Raw genomic sequence first — 23,002 nt, forward strand, 5'->3', positions numbered from 1 at the left:
ACAGTTAAAAATAAATGCATATGGAGTGAAAACGGACAGTTTCCCACACCTGACATGGGAAGTAGGCACCGCTGGACAAGTAAGGTGTAAATCTCCAGAGTTCGTGTTCCTGCTTTCTGTCCTGTAACCGCTTTAAAATGTGTCTGTGGGGAGATTGGAGGAGTCCATAAAGGGATAAGCCCTCAAATTCGCTGTGTGAAATAGCGGGCCTTCAGTCAGTGTCTGAGCGAACAATTCGTGAATATTTCCATCCGCGAGGATTAGAGAGCTCCGTCCGCCAGGGGAACATATCTGACCGCGGGAAATTGGCTTTGGAAAAGAGGAAGAGGCAGAAAAAGTTAATTAAAAAAGACATTGACACCACATTAACCTTACCTTGATCCCGCAAGGATTTTCCGTCCTCAATATCCGTGCAGATTTTGCAAATTATATCCTTGTTATTTCATTGTAATCAATCGAGTACAAGTTATTTGCTTTATTTTAACAGTTCAAAACTAGGGAGTTTGATCTGCTCCTTCTTATGTGAGATTCAGAGCTCCGCCCTCCATGAAAGCTGCTGCCAAACATCAGGATGGATTTCAACACAAACATTCCTCATTTGTTTCAGAACAGGGAGCGGCCCTTCTGGTGGAATCAAATCGAACCGGGTTGACAATTCGCTGCCAAGTCAATTGTGAACAAAGTCAGTTGTACATTTTACCTTTTCTCTTCTTGTTCCAGGGCAGTTCAGTAAAACAGATATTTGGTTCGAAATAAATTGTTACATTTGCTTCAGGGACATTGTTTACTGAAGACCCATCGATTTTCTAATGTTTGCGCTTCAACCCAGGGGCCAATAGCCAGTGTTTCGTCAGTGAGCTGAGGAGAGGCTGTGTCTGTCGGTGAGGACATTAACCATTTAACCGCCGAATTAAACTACCGCTGAGCATCAATCACCTCAATCAGTGGGAGAATCAGTACTGACTTTCCAAAGTTACATTTAGGAGCAAAGGAACAGAGAAACAGGAGTTGGCCATCAAGCCCCTCGTGCCTACTCCGCCATTTGATAAGATCATGGCTGATCTTTGATCTAACTCCACATACCTGCCTTTGGCCCATATCCCTTAATACCTTTGGTTGCCAAAAAGCTATCTATCTCAGATTTAAATTTAGCAATTGAGCTAGTATCAATTGCCATTTGCTGAAGAGCGCTCCAAACTTCGACAACCCTTTGTGTGTAGAAATGTTTCCTAATCTCGCTCCTGAAAGGTCTGGATCTAATTTTTAGACTGTGCCCCCGACTCCTAAAATCCCCAACCAGCGAAAAGAGTTTCTCTCTAACCACCCTATCCGTTCCGCTTAATATCATAGTAAATATTCAGCAGATTCACCAGTTACATTGTTAAATCCGGAATGGATCATTCCTGATATGAAGATTGGATTGCTCACATTTTGAGGAGGTTCACAGACGGTAATACATAGCCCCTCCCCGGGTGGAAAGTTTCCGAAGAGAGAAAGTGTTTGAGGACAGATTGTGATGATGATTCCGAGGGACGGATTGTTGTGATCAATCCCAGGGACAGATTGTGGTGATAATTCCGAGGGACGGATTGCTGTGATCAATCCCAGGGACAGATTGTGGTGATAATTCCGAGGGACGGATTGTTGTGATCAATCCCAGGGACAGATTGTGGTGATAATTCCGAGGGACGGATTGCTGTGATCAATCCCAGGGACAGATTGTGGTGATAATTCCGAGGGACGGATTGCTGTGATCAATCCCAGGGACAGATTGTGGTGATAATTCCGAGGGACGGATTGCTGTGATCAATCCCGGGGATAGATTGTGGTGATAATTCCGAGGGACGGATTGTTGTGATCAATCCCGGGGATAGATTGCGATATTTCCCCCTTTCTCACTAATTCCCCGCTTGTTTTTTGACCAGGATTGAGGATTCATTCGGGCCGGAGACACAGCCTGAAGCGGCGGAAACAAACAATCCCGAACATTTATCTTCATGTGAACTCTCCCTCCACAGCTTGTTTCAATCTATCGCTGATTGAAGCGGAGTTTTATTCATTCTAACAAAAACCTTCAGACGAATGATTCATATAATTAAATATACTGGTAATTGGACAATTTGGGTCAATGGTGGGTTTTATATCATTAAATACACTGTTAAATGGAGAGTGTGGGTAAATGGTGGGTTTATATATCATTAAATACACTGTTAAATGGAGAGTGTGGGTAAATGGTGGGTTTATATATCATTAAATACACTGTTAAATAGACAGTGTGGGTAAATGGTGGGTTTATATATCATTAAATACACTGTTAAATGGATCGTGTGGGTCAATGGAGTGTTTATATGTAATTAATTACACTTTTAATTGGACAACGTGGGTAAATGGTAGGTTTATTTATCATTAAATACACAGTTAAATGGACAGTGTGGGTAAATGGTGGGTTTATATATCATTAAATACACTGTTAAATGGACAGTGTGGTTACCACCTTCGTCAGATGGCGGCAAGTAGCAAACAGAGTGTCCCCAGTGATCCCGCAGTGAACCCAGAATCATGTCAGGGTGCACCCAGTCAGCCCAGAGTGATGCCAGAGTGGTGGTCTTGATGTTCAGACCACAAACACAACAACAAGAACTGGCACAACAATGTCCCAGTGACCACCCCCACGAGTGTCCGTTGAATGTCCCAGTGATCCCCCCAGTGTCCCCTGAATATCCCAGTGATCCCAGTGTGCACCCAGTGACCCCAGAGTAAGCCAGACATCACTCACGTGCCCCCCATCGGGTCCAGGCTGCGGTGAAGGTCTCAGTCAGTCAGTCCGCAGCGGAGAGAACTATTCTTGGCCCAGGATTTTTCCCACTCCTACTCTTCCTCACAAAATGTCTCTTTCTGGATCTTCTCCTTGCAGCATTTCATCAAAAAGATTCCTGAGGGGAGAGAGAGAGAGAGAGAATTGATTAAAATACAAATGTAAGGGATTAAAAAGGCACAGCAAGAGCCCAGAACTCCCTCCCTCCCACTCCCTCTCTCACTCTCTCTTTTTACCTCCCTCTCCCCCCTCTCTCTCACCCCCCTCTCTCTCCCCCCACTCTCTCTCAACCCCCTCTCTCTCTCCCTCTCTCTCTCTCCCCCGCCCTCTCTCTCCCTCTCTCTCTCTCCCCCGCCCTCTCTCTCCCTCTCTCCCCCGCCGCTCTCTCCCTCTCTCCCCCGCCCTCTCTCTCTCTCCCCCTTTCTCTCTCCCCCTTTCTCTCTCCCTCTCTCTCCCTCCCTCTCTTTCCCTCCCTCTCTCTCCCTCCCTCTCTCTCCCTCCCTCTCTCTCCCCCTCTCTCACACTCCCCCAGTTGCACAGAATCTCTCCCTAATCCAAGTCTGCAGCTTGTTTCACCCCTGCCTTTCCTCTGAATGCCTCGAACCTGTGACGCACTATCTGTCTGCGCTGCTCGGTGTTTGTTGCAGGCTCCAAACCTCCCCTGGGTTTGTTTTCTCTCCTGTCCCTGGGCCCGCACACACCTGCTCTGGACATTTTGCAACTTATGTTCTGTCAGTTGCTGTGAGCGAAATGTCAACAGCTTATCCCTTAACTGTTTTCTCTTGATTGAATTAGCAGCTCGCCCCGCCCTGTTCAATCTCTCCCCCTCCCTGTACAATCTCTCCCCCTCCCTGTTCAATTTCTCCCACACTCTGTGTAATATTCCCCTCTGTGTAATATTCCCCCCCTGTGTAATAGTCGCCCATTCTGAGTTCACCCCACCTTGTATTGTACAGAATGTAATATAAGATATGTACTGATTCCAATCCTTCTTGTAATGTACAGAATGTAATATAAGATATGTACAGTGGCCACCTCACCTTGCATGATACAGAATACAAAATAAGATATGTACTGAGTACACACCACCTTGTAATGTAAAGAATGTAATATAAGATATGTACGGAGTCCAACCCACCTTGTAATGTGCACAATGTAATATAAGACATGTACTGAGTCCACCCCAACTTGTATTGTACAGAATGTAATGTAAGATATGTAAGCAGTCCACCACAGCTTGTATTGTACAGAATGTAATATAAGATGTGCAATGTGTCCACCCCACCTTGTATTGTACAGAATGTAAAATGAGAAATGTAAGCAGTCCAACCCAGCTTGTATTGTACAGAACGTAATATAAGATATTTGTTGAGCACACCCCACCATGTTTTATACAGAATGTAATATGAGATATGCACTGAGTCTATCCCACCTTGTATTGTACAGAAAGTAATTTTAGATATGTACTGAGTCCACCCCACCTTGTATTGTACAGAATGTAATATAAGATATGTACTGAGTCCACCCAACCTTGTAATGTACAGAATGTAATATAAGATATGTCCTGAGACAACCACACCTTGTAATGCAAGGAATGTAATATAACATATGTACTGAGTCCATTCCATCTTGCATCGTACAGAATATAATATAAGATATGTACTGAGAACAAATCACCTTGCAATGTACAGAATGTAATATAATATATCCACGGAGTCCAACCCATCTTGTATTGTGCACAATATAATACAAGACATGCACTGAGTCCACCCACCTTGTATTGTACAGAATGTAATGTCAGATTTATACTGAGTCCACCCCACCTTGTATTGTACAGAATGTAATAAAAGATATGGACTGAGTCCACCCCACGTTGTATTGTACAGAATGAAATATGAGATATGTAAGCAGTCCAACCCAGCTTGTATTTTACAGAATGTAATATAAGATATGTAATGAGTACATCCCAACTTGTATTGTAAGAATGTAATTTTAGATAGGTACTGAGTCCATCCCACCTTGTATTGTGCAGAATGTAACATAAGATATGTACCGAGTCCACCCCATCTTATATAGAACAGAATGTAATATAAGATATGTAAGCAGTCCATCCAACCTTGTATTGCATAGAATGTAATTTTAGATATGTACTCAGTCCACCCCACGTTGTATTATACAGAATGTAATAGAAGATATGTGCTGAGACCACCCCACCTTGTATTGTACAGAATCTAATATAAGATATGTACTGAGTCCAACTCACCTTGTATTGTGCACAATGTAATATAAGACAAGTACTGAATCCAAGCCACCTTGTATTGTACAGAATGTAAGATCAGATGTATACTGAGTCCACCCCACCTTGTATTGTACAGAATGTAATATAAGATATGTACTGAGTCCACACCTCCTTGTAATGTACAGAATGTAATTTAAGATATGTACTGAGTCCATCCCTCCATGTTATGTACAGAATGTAATATAAGATATGTACAGTGTCCACCTCACCTTGTACTATAAAGAATGAAATGTAAGATATGTACTGAGTACACACCACCTTGTAATGTACAGAATGTAATATAAGATATGTCCTGATTCCACCCCAACTTGTATTGTACAGAATGAAATATAAGATATGTAAGCAGTCAACCCCAGCTTGTACTGTACGGAATGTAAGAAAAGATGTGTACTGAGTCCAACTCAACTTGTAATGTACAGAATGTAATATAAGATATGCACTGAGTCCACCCCTCCATGTATCCACCCCACCTTGTACTATAAAGAATGAAATGTAAGATATGTACTGAGTCGACCCCACCTTGTATTGTACAGAATGTAAGATGAGACATGTTATCAGTCCAACCCAGCTTGCATTGTACAGAATGTAATATTAGATATGTACTGAGTCCACCCCCCTTGTATTATACACAATGTAATATAATATATGTACTGAGTCCACCCCACCTTGTATTCTACAGAATGTAATATAAGAAATGTCCTGAGTCCATTCCACCTTGTATTGTGCTGAATATCATAAAAGATATGTGCTGAGAACACACCACCTTGCAATGCACAGAATGTAAAATAAGATATGCACGGAGTCTAACCCACCTTGTATTGTGCACAATGTAATATAAGACATTTACTGAGTCCACCCCATCTTGTACAGTACAGAATGTAACATAAGATATGTAAGCAGTCCTCCCCAACTTGTAATGTACAGAATGTGATATAAGATATGGACAGTGTCCACCTCACCATGTACTATGCAGAATGTAATGTAAGATATGTACTGAGCATACAGCACCTTGCAATGCACAGAATGTAATATAAGATATGTACTGACTCCACCCCAACTTGTATTGTACAGAATGTAACATAAGATATGTAAGCAGTCAACCCCAGCTTTTACTGTACAGAATGTAATATAAGATGTGTACTGATTCCACCCCACCTTGTATTGTACAGAATGTAATAAAAGATATAACTGAGTCCACCCCAACTTGTATTGTACAGAATGAAATATGAGATATGTAAGCAGTCCAACCCAGCTTGTATTTTACAGAATGTAATGTAAGATATGTAATGAGTACATCCCACCTTGTATTGTGCAGAATGTAATATGAGATATGTACTGAGTCCACCACACCTTGTATTGTAAGAATGTAATTTTAGATAGGTACTGAGTCCATCCCACCTTGTATTGTACAGAAGGTAACTTAAGATATGTACCGAGTCCACCACATCTTATATAGAACAGAATGTAATATAAGATATGTAAGCAGTCCATCCAACCTTGTATTGCACAGAATGTAATTTTAGATATGTACTAAGTCCACCCCACGTTGTATTATACAGAATGTAATAGAAGATATGTGCTGAGTGCACCCCACCTTGTATTGTACAGAATGTAATATAAGATATGTACTGAGTCCAACCAACCTTGTATTGTGCACAATGTAACATAAGAGAAGTACTGAATCCAAGCCACCTTGTATTGTACAGAATGTAAGATCAGATGTATACTGAGTCCACCCCACCTTGTATTGTACAGAATGTAATATAAGTTATGTACTGAGTCCACACCTCCTTGTAATGTACAGAATGTAATTTAAGATATGTACTGAGTCCATCCCTCCATGTTATGTACAGAATGTAATATAAGATATTTACAGTGTCCACATCCTTGTACTATAAAGAATGAAATGTAAGATATGTACTGAGTACACACCACCTTGTAATGTACAGGATGTAATATAAGATATGTCCTGATTCCACCCCAACTTGTATTGTACAGAATGAAATATAAGATATTTAAGCCATCCAACCCAGCTTGTATTTTACAGAATGTAATGTAAGATATGTAATGAGTACATCCCACCTTGTATGGTGCAGAATGTAATATGAGATATGAACTGAGTCCACCCCACCTTGTATTGTATGAATGTAATTTTAGATAGGTACATAGTCCATCCCACCTTGTATTGTACAGAATGTAACATAAGATATAAACCGAGTCCACCCCATCTTATATAGAACAGAATGTAATATAAGATATGTAAGCAGTCCATCCAACCTTGTATTGCACAGAATGTAATTTTAGATATGTACTGAGTCCACCCCACGTTGTATTATACCGAATGTAATAGAAGATATGTGCTGAGTCCACCCCACCTTGTATTGTACAGAATGTAATGTAAGATATGGACTGAGTCCACCCCCCTTGTATTATACACAATGTAATATAAGAAATGTCCTGAGTCCATTCCACCTTGTATTGTGCAGAATATCATAAAAGATATGTGCTGAGAACACACCACCTTGCAATGTACAGAATGTAAAATAAGATATGCACGGAGTCAAACCCACCTTGCATTGTGCACAATGTAATATAAGACATTTACTGAGTCCACCCCATCTTGTACAGTACAGAATGTAACATAAGATATGTAAGCAGTCCTCCCCAACTTGTAATGTACAGAATGTAATATAAGATATGGACAGTGTCCACCTCACCATGTACTATGCAGAATGTAATGTAAGATATGTACTGAGCATACAACACCTTGTAATGCAAAGAATGTAATATAAGATATGTACTGACTCCACCACAACTTGTATTTACAGAACGTAACATAAGATAGGTAAGCAGTCAACCCCAGCTTGTACTGTACAGAATGTAATATAAGATGTGTACTGAGTCCACCCCACCTTGTATTGTACAGAATGTAATAAAAGATATGTACTGAGTCCACCCCACCTTGTATTGTACAGAATGTAATTTTAGATAGGTACTGAATCCATCCCACCTTGTATTGTACAGAATGTAACTTAAGATATGTACCGAGTCCACCCCATCTTGTATTGTAAGAATGTAATATGAGATATGTACTGAGTCCACCGCACCTTGTATTGTACAGAATGTAACTTAAGATATGTACCGAGTCCACCCCATCTTATATAGAACAGAATGTAATATAAGATATGTAAGCAGTCCATCCAACCTTGTATTGCACAGAATGTAATTTTAGATATATACTGAGTTCACCCCACGTTGTATTATACAGAATGCAAAAGAAGATATGTGCTGAGTCCACCCCACCTTGTATTGTACAGAATGTAATATAAGATATGTACTGAGTCCAACCCAACTTGTATTGTACAGAATTAAATATAAGATATGTAAGCAGTCAACCCCAGCTTGTACTGTACAGAATGTAAGAAAAGATGTGTACTGAGTCCAACTCAACTTGTAATGTACAGAATATAACATAAGATATGTACTGAGTCCACCCCACCTTATATTATACAGAATGTAATATAAGATATGTACTGAGTCCACACCTCCTTGTAATGTACAGAATGTAATGTAAGATATGTACTGAGTCCACCCCTCCATGTAATGTACAGAATGTAATATAAGATATGTACAGAGTCCACCCCACCTTGTACTATCAAAAATGAAATGTAAGCTATGTAGTGTGTCCACCCCACCTTGTATTGTACAGAATGTAATATAAGATATGTACTGAGTCCACACCTCCTTGTATTGTACAGAATGTAATATAAGTTATGTACTGAGTCCACACCTCCTTGTAATGTACAGAATGTAATTTAAGATATGTACTGAGTCCATCCCTCCATGTTATGTACAGAATGTAATATAAGATATTTACAGTGTCCACATCCTTATACTATAAAGAATGAAATGTAAGATATGTACTGAGTACACACCACCTTGTAATGTACAGGATGTAATATAAGATATGTCCTGATTCCACCCCAACTTGTATTGTACAGAATGAAATATAAGATATTTAAGCCATCCAACCCAGCTTGTATTTTACAAAATGTAATGTAAGATATGTAATGAGTACATCCCACCTTGTATTGTGCAGAATGTAATATGAGATATGAACTGAGTCCACCCCACCTTGTATTGTATGAATGTAATTTTAGATAGGTACTGAGTCCATCCCACCTTGTATTGTACAGAATGTAACATAAGATATGAACCGAGTCCACCCCATCTTATATAGAACAGAATGAAATATCAGATATGTAAGCAGTCCATCCAACCTTGTATTGCACAGAATGTAATTTTAGATATGTACTGAGTCCACCCCACGTTGTATTATACCGAATGTAATAGAAGATATGTGCTGAGTCCACCCCACCTTGTATTGTACAGAATGTAATGTAAGATATGGACTGAGTCCACCCCCCTTGTATTATACACAATGTAATATAAGAAATGCCTGAGTCCATTCCACCTTGTATTGTGCAGAATATCATAAAAGATATGTGCTGAGATCACACCACCTTGCAATGTACAGAATGTAAAATAAGATATGCACGGAGTCAAACCCACCTTGCATTGTGCACAATGTAATATAAGACATTTACTGAGTCCACCCCATCTTGTACAGTACAGAATGTAACATAAGATATGTAAGCAGTCCTCCCCAACTTGTAATGTACAGAATGTAATATAAGATATGGACAGTGTCCACCTCACCATGTACTATGCAGAATGTAATGTAAGATATGTACTGAGCATACAGCACCTTGTAATGCAAAGAATGTAATATAAGATATGTACTGACTCCACCACAACTTGTATTTACAGAACGTAACATAAGATAGGTAAGCAGTCAACCCCAGCTTGTACTGTACAGAATGTAATATAAGATGTGTACTGAGTCCACCCCACCTTGTATTGTACAGAATGTAATAAAAGATATGTACTGAGTCCACCCCACCTTGTATTGTACAGAATGAAATATGAGATATGTAAGCAATCCAACCCAGCTTGTATTTTACAGAATGTAATGTAAGATATGTAATGAGTACATCCCACCTTGTATTGTGCAGAATGTAATATGAGATATGTACTGAGTCCACCCCACCTTGTATTGTAAGAATGTAATTTTAGATAGGTACTGAATCCATCCCACCTTGTATTGTACAGAATGTAACTTAAGATATGTACCGAGTCCACCCCATCTTGTATTGTAAGAATGTAATATGAGATATGTACTGAGTCCACCCCACCTTGTATTGTACAGAATGTAACTTAAGATATGTACCGAGTCCACCCCATCTTATATAGAACAGAATGTAATATAAGATATGTAAGCAGTCCATCCAACCTTGTATTGCACAGAATGTAATTTTAGATATATACTGAGTCCACCCCACGTTGTATTATTCAGAATGTAATAGAAGATATGTGCTGAGTCCACCCCACCTTGTATTGTACAGAATGTAATATAAGATATGTACTGAGTCCAACCCAACTTGTATTGTACAGAATGAAATATAAGATATGAAAGCAGTCAACCCCAGCTTGTACTGTACAGAATGTAAGAAAAGATGTGTACTGAGTCCAACTCAACTTGTAATGTACAGAATATAACATAAGATATGTACTGAGTCCACCCCACCTTATATTATACAGAATGTAATAGAAGATATGTACTGAGTCCACCCCACCTTGTATTGTACAGAATGTAATATAAGATATGTACTGAGTCCAAACCACCATGTATTGTGCACAATGTAATATAAGACAAGTACTGAATCCACCCCACCTTGTATTGTACATAATGTAATATCAGATGTATACTGAGACCACCCCACCTTGTATTGTACAGAATGTAATATAAGATATGTACAGTGTCCACCCCACCTTGTACTATCAAAAATGAAATGTAAGCTATGTAGTGAGTCCACCCCACCTTGTATTGTACAGAATGTAATATAAGATATGTACTGAGTCCACACCTCCTTGTAATGTACAGAATGTAATATAAGATATGTACTGAGTCCACCCCAACTTGTAATGTACAGAATGTAATATAAGATATGTACTGAGTCCACCCCAACTTGTATTGTACAGAATTAAATATAAGATATGTAAGCAGTCAACCCCAGCTTGTACTGTACATAATGTAATATAAGATGTGTATTGAGTCCACCCCAACTTGTAATGTGCAGAATGTAACATAAGATATGTACTGAGTCCACCCCACCTTGTATTGTGCAGAATGCAATATAAGATATGTACTGATTCCACTCCTCCTTGTAATGTACAGAATGTAATATAAGATATGTACAGTGTCCTCCTCACCTTGTACGATACTGAATGTGATATAAGATATGTATTGACAACACACATCCTTGTAATGTGCAGAATGTAATATAAGATATGTGATGAGTACACCCCACCTTGTTTCATACAGAATGTAATATGAGATATGTACTGAGTTCACCCCACCTTGTATTGTACAGAATGTAATTTTAGATATGTGCTGAGCCCACGCCACCTTGTATCAGACAGAATGTAATATAAGATATGTACTGAGTCCACCCCACCTTGTATTGCACAGAATGTAATATAAGATATGTTCTGAGTCCACCGCACCTTGTAATGCACAGAATGGAATCTAAGATATGCACGGAGTCCAACTCACCTTGTATTGTGCACAATGTAATATAAGTCATGTTCTGAGTCCACCCCATCTTGTATTGTACAGAATGTAAAATAAGATATGCAAGCAGTCCAACCCACCTTGTAATATAAAGAACGTAACATAAGATATGTACTGCGTCCACCCCACCTTGTATTGTACAGGATGTAATATAAGATATTTACTGAGCCAACCCCACCTTTTATTGTACAGAATGAAATCCAAGGTATGTACTGAGTCCACCCGACCTTGTAATGTACAGAATGTAATATAAGATGTGTACTGAGTCCACCTCGCCTTGTATTATACAGAATGGAACATAAGATATTTAGTGAGTCCACCCCACCTAGTATTGGCAGAATGTAATATCAGATATGTACTGAGAACACCTCGACTTGTATTGTACAGAATGTATAATGAGGTCTGTCAGGGGTCCACCCCAGCTTGCATTGGACAGAATGTAATAGCAGATGTATACTGACTCCACACCACGTTGTATTGTACAGAATGTAAAATAAGATATGGGCTGAGTCCACACCTGTATGCAATGTACAGAATGTAATATAAGATATGAACTGAGTCCACCCCTCCTTGTAATGTACAGAATGTAATATAAGATATCTACAGTGTCCACCTCACCTTGTACTATGCAGAATGTAATGTAAGATAAGTACTGAGCACATACCACCTTGGTAAGTACCGAATGTAACATGAGATATGCACTGAGTCCACCCCACCTTGTATAGTACAGAATGTAATATAAGATATGGACTGAGTCCACCCCACCTTATAATGTGCAGAATATAACATAAGATATGCACTGAGTCCACCCCACCTTGTATGAAACAGAACGTAACATAAGATATGTGCTGAGTCCACCCCAAATTATAATGTACAGAATGTAATATAAGATATGTACTGAGTCCACCCCACCTTGTATTGTACAGAATGTAATCTAAGAAATGTACTGAGTCCACCCCACCTTGTAATGTACAGAATGTAATATAAGATATGTACTGAGTCCACCCCACCTTGTAATGTACATAATGTAATATAAGATATGTACTGAGTCCACCCCACCTTGTAATGTACAGAATGTAATATAAGATATTTACTGAGTCCACCCACCTTGTATTGTACAGAATGTAAAATAAGATATGTCAGGAGTCCACCCCACCTTGTATTGTACAGAATGTAATGTAAGATATGTACTCAGTCCACCCAACCTTGTAATGTACAGAATGTAATGTAAGATATGTCCTGAGTCCACCCCACCTTGTAATGCACAGAATGTAATATAAGATATGCACGGAGTCCAACCCACCTTGCATTGTGCGCAATGTAATGTAAGACATGTACTGAGTCCACCCCATCTTGTAATGTACAGAATGTAACATAAGATATGTTCCGAGTCCACCCCACCTCGTATTGGCAGAATGTAATTTAAGATATGTACTGAAAACACCCAGCCTTGTACTGTACAGAATGTAAAATAAGATATGTCAGGTGTCCACCCCAGCTTGTATTGTTCAGAATGTAACATAAGATATGTTCTGAGTCCACCCCACTTCGTATTGGCAGAATGTAATTTAAGATATGTCAGGAGTCCACCCCAGCTTGTATTGTACAGAATGTAATTTTAGTTATGTACTGAGTACAGCCCACCTTGTATTGTACAGAATGTAACATTAGCTATGCAATGAGTACACCCCACCTTGTATTGTACAGAATGCAATATGAGATATGTACTGAGTCCACCTCACCTTGTATTGTACAGTATGTAATATAAGAAATGTACTGAGTCCACCTCACCTTGTATTGGAGAGAATGTAATCTAAGATATGTACTGAGTCCACCCCACCTCGTATTGGTAGAATGTAATGTAAGATATGTGATGAGTCACCCCACCTTGTTTTATACAGAATGTAATATGAGATATGTACTGAGTCCTCCCCACCTTGTATTGTACAGAATGTAAGATGATACATGTAATCAGTCCAACCCAGCTTGCATTGTACAGAATATAATGTCAGATATGTAATGAGTACAACCCAACTTGGATTGAGCAGAATGTAATTTTAGATATGTACTGAGTCCACCCCACCTTGTATTGTACAGAATGTAATACAAGATATGTAAGCAGTCCATCCCACCTTGTATTGTACGGAATGTAACATAAGATATGTATCGAGTCCACCCCATCTTATATAGAACAGAATGTAATATAAGATATTTAAGCAGTCCATCAAACCTTGTATTGCACAGAATGTAATTTTAGATATGTACTGAGTCCACCCCACGTTGTATTATACCGAATGTAATAGACGATATATGCTGAGTCCACCCCACCTTGTATTGTACAGAATGTAATGTAAGATATGGACTGAGTCCACCCCCCTTGTATTATACTCAATGTAATATAAGATATGTACTGAGTCCACCCCACCTTGTATTCTACAGAATGTAATATAAGATATGTCCTGAGTCCATTCCACCTTGTATTGTGCAGAATATCATAAAAGATATGTGCTGAGAACACACCACCTTGCAATGTACAGAATGTAAAATAAGATATGCACGGAGTCCAACCCACCTTGTATTGTGCACAATGTAATATAAGACATTTACTGAGTCCACCCCATCTTGTACAGTACAGAATGTAACATAAGATATGTCAGCAGTCCTCTCCAACTTGTAATGTACAGAATGTAATATAAGATATGGACAGTGTCCACCTCACCATGTACTATGCAGAATGTAATGTAAGATATGTACTGAGCATACAGCACCTTTTAATGCACAGAATGTAATATAAGATATGTATTGACTCCACCACAACTTGTATTGTACAGAATGTAACATAAGATATGTAAGCAGTCAACCCCAGCTTGTACTGTACAGAATGTAATATAAGATGTGTACTGAGTCCACCCCACCTTGTATTGTACAGAATGTAATAAAAGATATGTACTGAGTCCACCCCACCTTGTATTGTACAGAATGAAATATGAGATATGTAAGCAGTCCAACCCAGCTTGTATTTTACAGAATGTAAATAATGATATGTAATGAGTACACCTCACCTTGTATTGTTCAGAATGTAATATAAGATATGTACTGAGTCCACCCCACCTTATAATTTACGGAACGTAACATATGATACGTACTGTGTCCACCCCACCTTTTAATGTACATTATGTAATATAAGATGTGTAATGAGTCCAACCCACCTTGTATTGTACATAATGTAATATAAGATATGGACTGAGTCCACCCCAACTTGTAATGTATAGAATGCAACATAAGATATGCACTGAGTCCACACCACCTTGTATTGTACAGAATATAATATAAGAGATGCACTGAGTCCACCCCACCTTGTAATGTTCAGAATGTAATATGTCACATGTACTGAGTCCACCCCACCTTGTACAAAACAGAATGTAATATAAGAGATGGACTGAGTCCACGTCACCTTGTATTATACAGAATTTAATATAAGATATGAACTGAGTACACCCCTCCTTCTATTGTACAGGATGTAATATGTGATAGGTTCTCAGTCCACCCCACCTTGTATTCTATGGAATGTCATCAAAGATATTAACTGAGTCCAACCCACCTTGTAATGTACAAAATGTAATATAAGATATGTGCTGAGTGCACCCCACCTTGTAATGCACAGAATTTAATACAAGATATGGACTGAGTCCACCACTCATTGTAACGTACAGAATGTAATGTAAGATATGTACTGAATCCACCCCACCTTGTATTGTACAGAATGTAATAAAAGTTATGTACTGAGTCCACCCCACCTGGTATTGTGCAAAATGTAACAGAAGATATGGACTGAGCCCACTCCAACTTGTAATGTACAGAATGTAATATAAGATATGGACTGAGTCCACGCCACCTTGCATTGGACAGAATGTACTATAAGATATGTAATGAGTACACACCTCCTTGAATTGTACAGGATGCAATATGAGATAGGTACTGACTCCACCCTACATTGTATTGTACAGAATGTAATTTTAGATATGTACTGAGTCCAAACCACCTTGTATTATACAGAATGTATTAGAAGCTATGTACTGAATCCACCTCACGTTGTATTGTACAGCATGTAATATAATATATCTACTGAGTCCACCCCACCTTGTAATGTACAGAATGCAATATAAGGTATGGACTGAGTCCACCCCACCTTGTATTATACAGAATGTAACATAAGATATGTACTGAGTACAGCCCACCTCGTATTGTACAGAATGTAATTTAAGATACGGACTGAGTCCACCTCATCTTGTATTATACAGAATGTAATATAAGATATGTACTGAGTCCACCCCACCTTGTAATGTACAGAATGTAACATAAGATATGCACTGAGTCGACCCCACCTTGTATTGTACAGGATGTAATGTTAGATTTATACTGAGTACACCCCACCTTGTATTGCACAGAATGTAATATAAGATAGGTGCTGAGTCCACCCCACCTTGTATTGTACAGAATCTAACCCAAGATATGTACTGTGTCCACCCCACCTGGTAATGTACAGAATGTAATGTAAGATATCTACTGAGTCCAACCCACCTTGTAATGTACCGAATGTAATATAAGATATGTACTGAGTGCACCCTGCCTTGTATTGTACAGAATGTAAAATAAGATATGTCAGGAGTCCACCCCAACTTGTATTGTACATAATGTAATATAAGATTTGCACTGAGTCCACCCCACCTTTTTTGTACAGAACGAAATAGAAGATATGTGCTGAGTCCACCACTTCTTGTAATGTACAGAATTTAATGTAAGATATGTACTGAATCCACCGCTCCTTGCAATGTAGAGAATGTAACATAAGATATGTACATGTCCACCTCACCTTGTACTATGCAGAATGTAATATAAGAGATGGACTGTGTTCACTTCACCTTGTATGTTACAGAATGTAAGATAAGATATGTACTGATTCCACCTCACCTTGTACTGTACAGAATGTAATATAAGATATGTACTGAGTCCACCTCACCTTGTACTGTACAGAATGTAAAAAAAAGATTTGTACTGGGTACAAACCATCTTGAAATGTACAGAATGTAATATAAGATATGTACGGAATCCAACCCACCTTGTATTGCGCACAATGTAAAAAGAGATATGTAAGCAGTCCACCCCAGTTTGTATTGTACAGAATGTAATATAAGAGATGTACTGAGTCCACCCCACCTTGTAATGCTCAGAATGTAATATATCACATGTACTGAGTCCACCCCACCTTGTACTATACAGAATGTAATATAAGAGATGGACTGAGTCCACGTCAACTTGTATTATACAGAATATAATATAAGATATGAACTGAGTACACCCATCCTTCTATTGTACAGGATGTAATATGAGATAGGTTGTAAGTCCACCCCACCTTGTATTGCATAGAATGTAATTTTAGATATGCACTGAGTCCAACCCACCGAGTATTGCACAGAATGTAATCAAAGATATGTACTGAGTCCAACCCACCTTGTAATGTACAGAATGTAATTTCAGATATGTGCTGAGTGCACCCCACCTTGAAATGCACAGAATATAATACAAGATATTGACTGAGTCCACCCCTCCTTGCAACGTACAGAATGTAATATAAGATATGGACTGAGTCCACCCCACCTTGTAATGTACAGAATGTAATATAAGATATGTACTGAATCCACCCCACCTTGTATTGTACAGAATGTAATTAAAAGTTATGTACTGAGTCCACCCCACCTGGTATTGTGCAAAATGCAACATAAGATATGGACTGAGCCCACTCCAACTTGTAATGTACAGAATGTACTACAAGATATGTAATGAGTACACCCCTCGTTGAATTGTACAGGATGTAATATGAGATAGGTACAGAGTCCACCCCACATTGTATTGTATGGAAAGTAATTTTAGATATGTACTGAGTCCAAACCACCTTGTATTGTACAGAATGTCATATAATATATCTACTGAGTCCACCCCACCTTGTAATGTACAAAATGCAATATAAGGTATGTACTGAGTCCACCCCACCTTGTATTATACAGAACGTAACATAAGATATGTACTGAGTGCAGCCCACCTCGTATCGTACAGAATGTAATTTATGATATGGACTGAGTCCACCTCATCTTCTATGACACAGAATGTAATATAAGATATGTACTGAGTGCACCCCACCTTGTATTGGACAGAATATAAGATAAGATATGTGCTGAATCCACTTCACCTTATATTATACAGAATGTAATATATGATATGCACTGAGTCCACCTTACCTTCTAATGTACAGAATGTAATATAAGATATGTGCTGAGTCCAACCCACCTGGTAATGTACAGAATGTAATATAAGATATGTACTGAGTGCACCCCACCTTTTTTTGTACAGAACGAAATAGAAGATAGGTGCTGAGTCCACCACTTCTTGTAATGTACAGAATGTAACATAAGATGTGTACATGTCCACCTCACCATGTACTATGCAGAATGTAATGTAAGAGATGGACTGTGTTCACTTCACCTTGTATGTTACAGAATGTAAGATAAGATATGTACTGATTCCACCTCACCTTGTACTTTACAGAATATAATATAAGATATGTACTGAGTCTACCTCACCTTGTACTGTACAGAATGTAAAATAAGATTTGTACTGGGTACAAACCACCTTGAAATGTACAGAATGTAATGTAAGTTATGTACGGAATCCAACCCACCTTGTATTGCGCACAATGTAAAAAGAGATATGTTAGCAGTCCACCCCAGTTTGTATTGTACAGAATGTAATATATGATATGTAAGCAGTCCACCCCAGTTTGTATTGTACAGAATGTAATATATGATATGTAATGAGTACACCTCACCTTGTATTGTTCAGAATGTAAAATAATATATGTACCGAGTCCACCCCACCTTTTAATGTACAGAATGTAATATAAGATGTGTGCAGAGTCCACTCACCTTGTGTTATACAGAACGTAACATAAGATATGTACTGAATACACAAAACCTTGAAATGTACAGAATGTAACATAAGATATGTACGGAGACCAACCCACCTTGCATTGTGCACAATATAATATAAGTTATGAACTGAGTCCAGCCAAAATTGTATTGTACAGAATATAAAATGAGATATGTGCTGAGTCCAACCCACCTTGTATTAAACAGAATGTAATGTAAGATATGTACTGAGTCCACCCCACCTTGTAATGTACATAATGTAATATGAGATATGTAAGCAGTCCACCTCACCATGTTTTATACAGAATCTAATATAAAATATGTACGGAGTCCATCCCACATTGTATTGTGCACAATGTAATATCAGATATGTACTGAGTCCACCCCAACTTGTATTGTACAGAATGTAATATGAGATATGTAAGCAGTCCACCCCAGCTTGTATCGTACAGATTGTAATATAAGATATGCAATGAGTACACAACACCTTGTGTTGTGCAGAATTTAACATGAGGTATGTACTGAGTTCAAATCACCTTGGATTGGACAGAATGTAATTTTAGATTATACTGAGTGCACCACACCTTGTATTGTACAGAATGTGAAATAAGATATGTACTGCGTCCAACCCACCATGCATTATACAGAATGTAATATAAGATATGTTCTGAGTTCACCCCACCTTGAAATGAACAGAAAGTAATTTCAGATATGGACTGTGTCCATCTCACCTTATATTGCGCAGAATGCAATGTAAGATATGTACTGAGTCCAACCCACCTTGTAATGCACACATTGTAATATAAGATATGTACTGAGTACAACCCACCTTGTAATGCACACATTGTAATATAAGATATGCACTGCGTCCAGCACACCTTGTAATGTGCAGAATGTAATATAAGATATGGACTGAGAACACACCACCTTGCAATGTACAGAATGTAAAATAAGATTTGTACTGGGTACAAACCACCTTGAAATGTACAGAATGTAATATAAGATATGTACGGAATCCAACCCACCTAGTATTGAGCACAATGTAATATGAGATATGTAAGCAGTCCACCCCAGTTTATATTGTACAGAATGTAATATATGATATGTAAGCAGTCCACCCCAGTTTTATTCTACAGAATGTAATATATGATCTGCAATGAGTACACCTCACCTGTATTGTTCAGAATGTAAAATAATATATGTACTGAGTCCACCCCACCTTGTAATGCACAGAATGTAATATAAGATTTGTGCAGAGTCCACTCACCTTGTGTTATACAGAACGTAACATAAGATATGTACTGAGTCCACCCAACCTTGTATTGTGCAGAATGTAATGTAAGATATCTACTGAGTCCAACCCACCTTGTAATGTACAGAATGTAATATAAGATGTGCACTGAGTCCACCCCACCTTTTTTTGTAAAGAACGAAGTAGAAGATACGTGCTGAGTCCACCACTTCTTGTAATGTACAGAATGTAACATAAGATATGTACATGTCCACCTCACCTTGTACTATGCAGAATGTAATATAATAGATGGACTGTGTTCACTTCACCTTGTATGTTACAGAATATAAGATAAGTAATGTACTGATTCCACCTCACCTTGTACTTTACAGAATGTAATATAAGATATTTACTGAGTCTACCTCACCTTGTACTGTTCAGAATGTAAAATAAGATTTGTACTGGGTACAAACCACCTTGAAATGTACAGAATGTAACATAAGATATGTACTGAGTCCACCCCACCTTGTAATGTACAGAATGTAATCGAAGGTATGTACTGATTCCAACTCGCCTTGAATAATACAGAATGTAAATTAGGATCTGTCAGGAGTCCACCCCAGCTTGCATTGCACATAATGTTGTGCACTGAGTCCAACCCACCTTCTACTGTACAGAATGAAAGATAAGTTATATCCGGTGTCCAACTCACCTTGTCCTATACAGAATGTAATATAAGATATGTACTGAGTACACACCACCTTGAATTGTACAGAATGTAAGATAAGATATGAACGGAGACCAACCCACCTTGCATTGTGCACAATATAATATAAGTTATGAACTGAGTCCAGCCCAACTTGTATTGCACAGAATATAAAATGAGATATGTGCTGAGTCCACCCCACCTTGTATTATACAGACTGTAATGTAAGATATGTACTGAGTCCACCCCACCTTGTAATGTACAGAATGTAAGATAAGATGTGCACTGAGTCCACTCCTCCTTGTAATGTACAGAATGTAACATAAGATATGTACATGTCCACCTCACCATGTACTATGCAGAATGTAATGTAAGAGATGGACTGTGTTCACTTCACCTTGTATGTTACAGAATGTAAGATAAGATATGTACTGATTCCACCTCACCTGGTACTTTACAGAATGTAATATAAGATATTTACTGAGTCTACCTCACCTTGTACTGTACAGAATGTAAAATAAGATTTGTATTGGGTACAAACTACCTTGAAATGTACAGAATGTAATATAAGATATGTACGGAATCCAACCCACCTTGTATTGCACACAATGTAATATGAGACATGTAAGCAGTCCACCCCAGTTTGTATTGTACAGAATGTAATATATGATACGTAAGCAGTCCACCCCAGTTTGTATTGTACAGAATGTAATATATGATATGTAATGAGTACACCTCACCTTGTATTGTTGAGAATGTAAAATAATATATGTACTGAGTCCACCCCACCTTGTAATGTACAGAATGTAATATAAGATTTGTGCAGAGTCCACTCAGCTTGTGTTATGCAGAACGTAACATTAGACATGTACTGAGTCCACCCAAAGTTGTATTGTACAGGATGTAATCGAAGGTATGTACTGATTCCAACTCGCCTTGACTAATACAAAAGGTAAAATAGGATCTGTCAGGAGTCCACCCCAGCTTGCATTGCACATAATGGTGTGCACTGAGTCCACCCCACCTTTTACTGTACAGAATGAAAGATAAGTTATATCCGGTTTCCACCTCACCTTGTATTATACAGACTGTAATGTAAGATATGTACTGAGTCCACCCCACCTTGTAATGTACATAATGTAAGATAAGATGTGTACTGAGTCCACTCCTCCTTGTAATGTACAGAACGTAATATAAGATATGTACAGTGCCCACCTCAGCTTGTACTATACAGAATGTAATATAAGATATGGACTGAGTCCACCTCACCTTGTTTTGTACAGAATGTAATATAAGATATGTACTGAGGCCATCCCACCTTGTATTGTGCACAATGTAATATAAGAAAAGTTCTGAGTCCACCCCAACTTGTATTGTACAGAATATAAGATCAGATATGTGAGCAGTCCACCCCAGCTTGTATTGTACAGAATGTAATGTAAGATATGCAATGAGTACACCCCACCGTGTATTGTGCATAATTTAACATGAGATATGTACTGAGTTCACACCACCTTGGATTGTACAGAATGTAATTTTAGATTAAACATGAGTGCATCACACCTTGTATTGTACAGAATGTGATATAAGATATGTTCTGAGTTCACCCCACCTTGTAATGTACAGAAAGTGATTTCAGATATGGACTGTGTCCATCTCACCTTATATTGCGCAGAATGCAATGTAAGATATGTGCAGAGTCCAACCCACCTTGTAATGCACACATTGTAATATAAGATATGTACTGAGTCCACCTCACCTTGTAATGTACAAAATTTAATCTAAGATATGCACTGAGTCCAGCCCACCTTGTAATGTGCAGAATGTAATATAAGATATGGAGTGAGAACACACCACCTTGCAATGTACAGCATGTAACATAAGATAAGTCCGGAGTTCAACCCACCCTGTAATGTACAGAATGTAATATAAGATTTGTACAGAGTCCACCCCACCTTATAATTTAAAGAACGTAACATAAGATATGAACGGAGTCCACCTCACCTTGTATTGTACAGAATGTAATTTAAGATATGGACTGAGTCCACCACGTCTTGTAATGTTTCTAACGTAACAGCAGATATGCATCATGTCCACCACACCTTGAAATAAAAAAATGTAATACAAGAGATGGACTGAGTCCACCTCACCTTATATTATACAGAATGTAATATAAGATATGTACTGAGTCCACCCCACCTTGTAATGTGCAGAATGTAACATCAGATATGTACTGGGTCCACTTCACCTTGTACTGACCAGAATGTAATAAAA

At 38.5% G+C, this 23,002-nt stretch overlaps 1 long non-coding RNA gene across 1 annotated transcript in view; it reads right to left on the bottom strand.

The window, feature by feature from the left end:
- Positions 1-2,397: 2,397 nt before the first annotated feature.
- Positions 2,398-23,002, bottom strand: part of LOC137313899 (uncharacterized) — a 79,415-nt gene continuing 58,810 nt past the window's right edge. Inside the window, exon 3 of the long non-coding RNA XR_010961115.1 lies at positions 2,398-2,933. This is a non-coding gene — a long non-coding RNA (uncharacterized lncRNA). The remainder of the gene's footprint in view (positions 2,934-23,002) is intronic.

The sequence above is a fragment of the Heptranchias perlo genome, unplaced genomic scaffold (genome assembly GCF_035084215.1).
Source record: "Heptranchias perlo isolate sHepPer1 unplaced genomic scaffold, sHepPer1.hap1 HAP1_SCAFFOLD_49, whole genome shotgun sequence".
NCBI lineage: Eukaryota > Metazoa > Chordata > Chondrichthyes > Hexanchiformes > Hexanchidae > Heptranchias > Heptranchias perlo.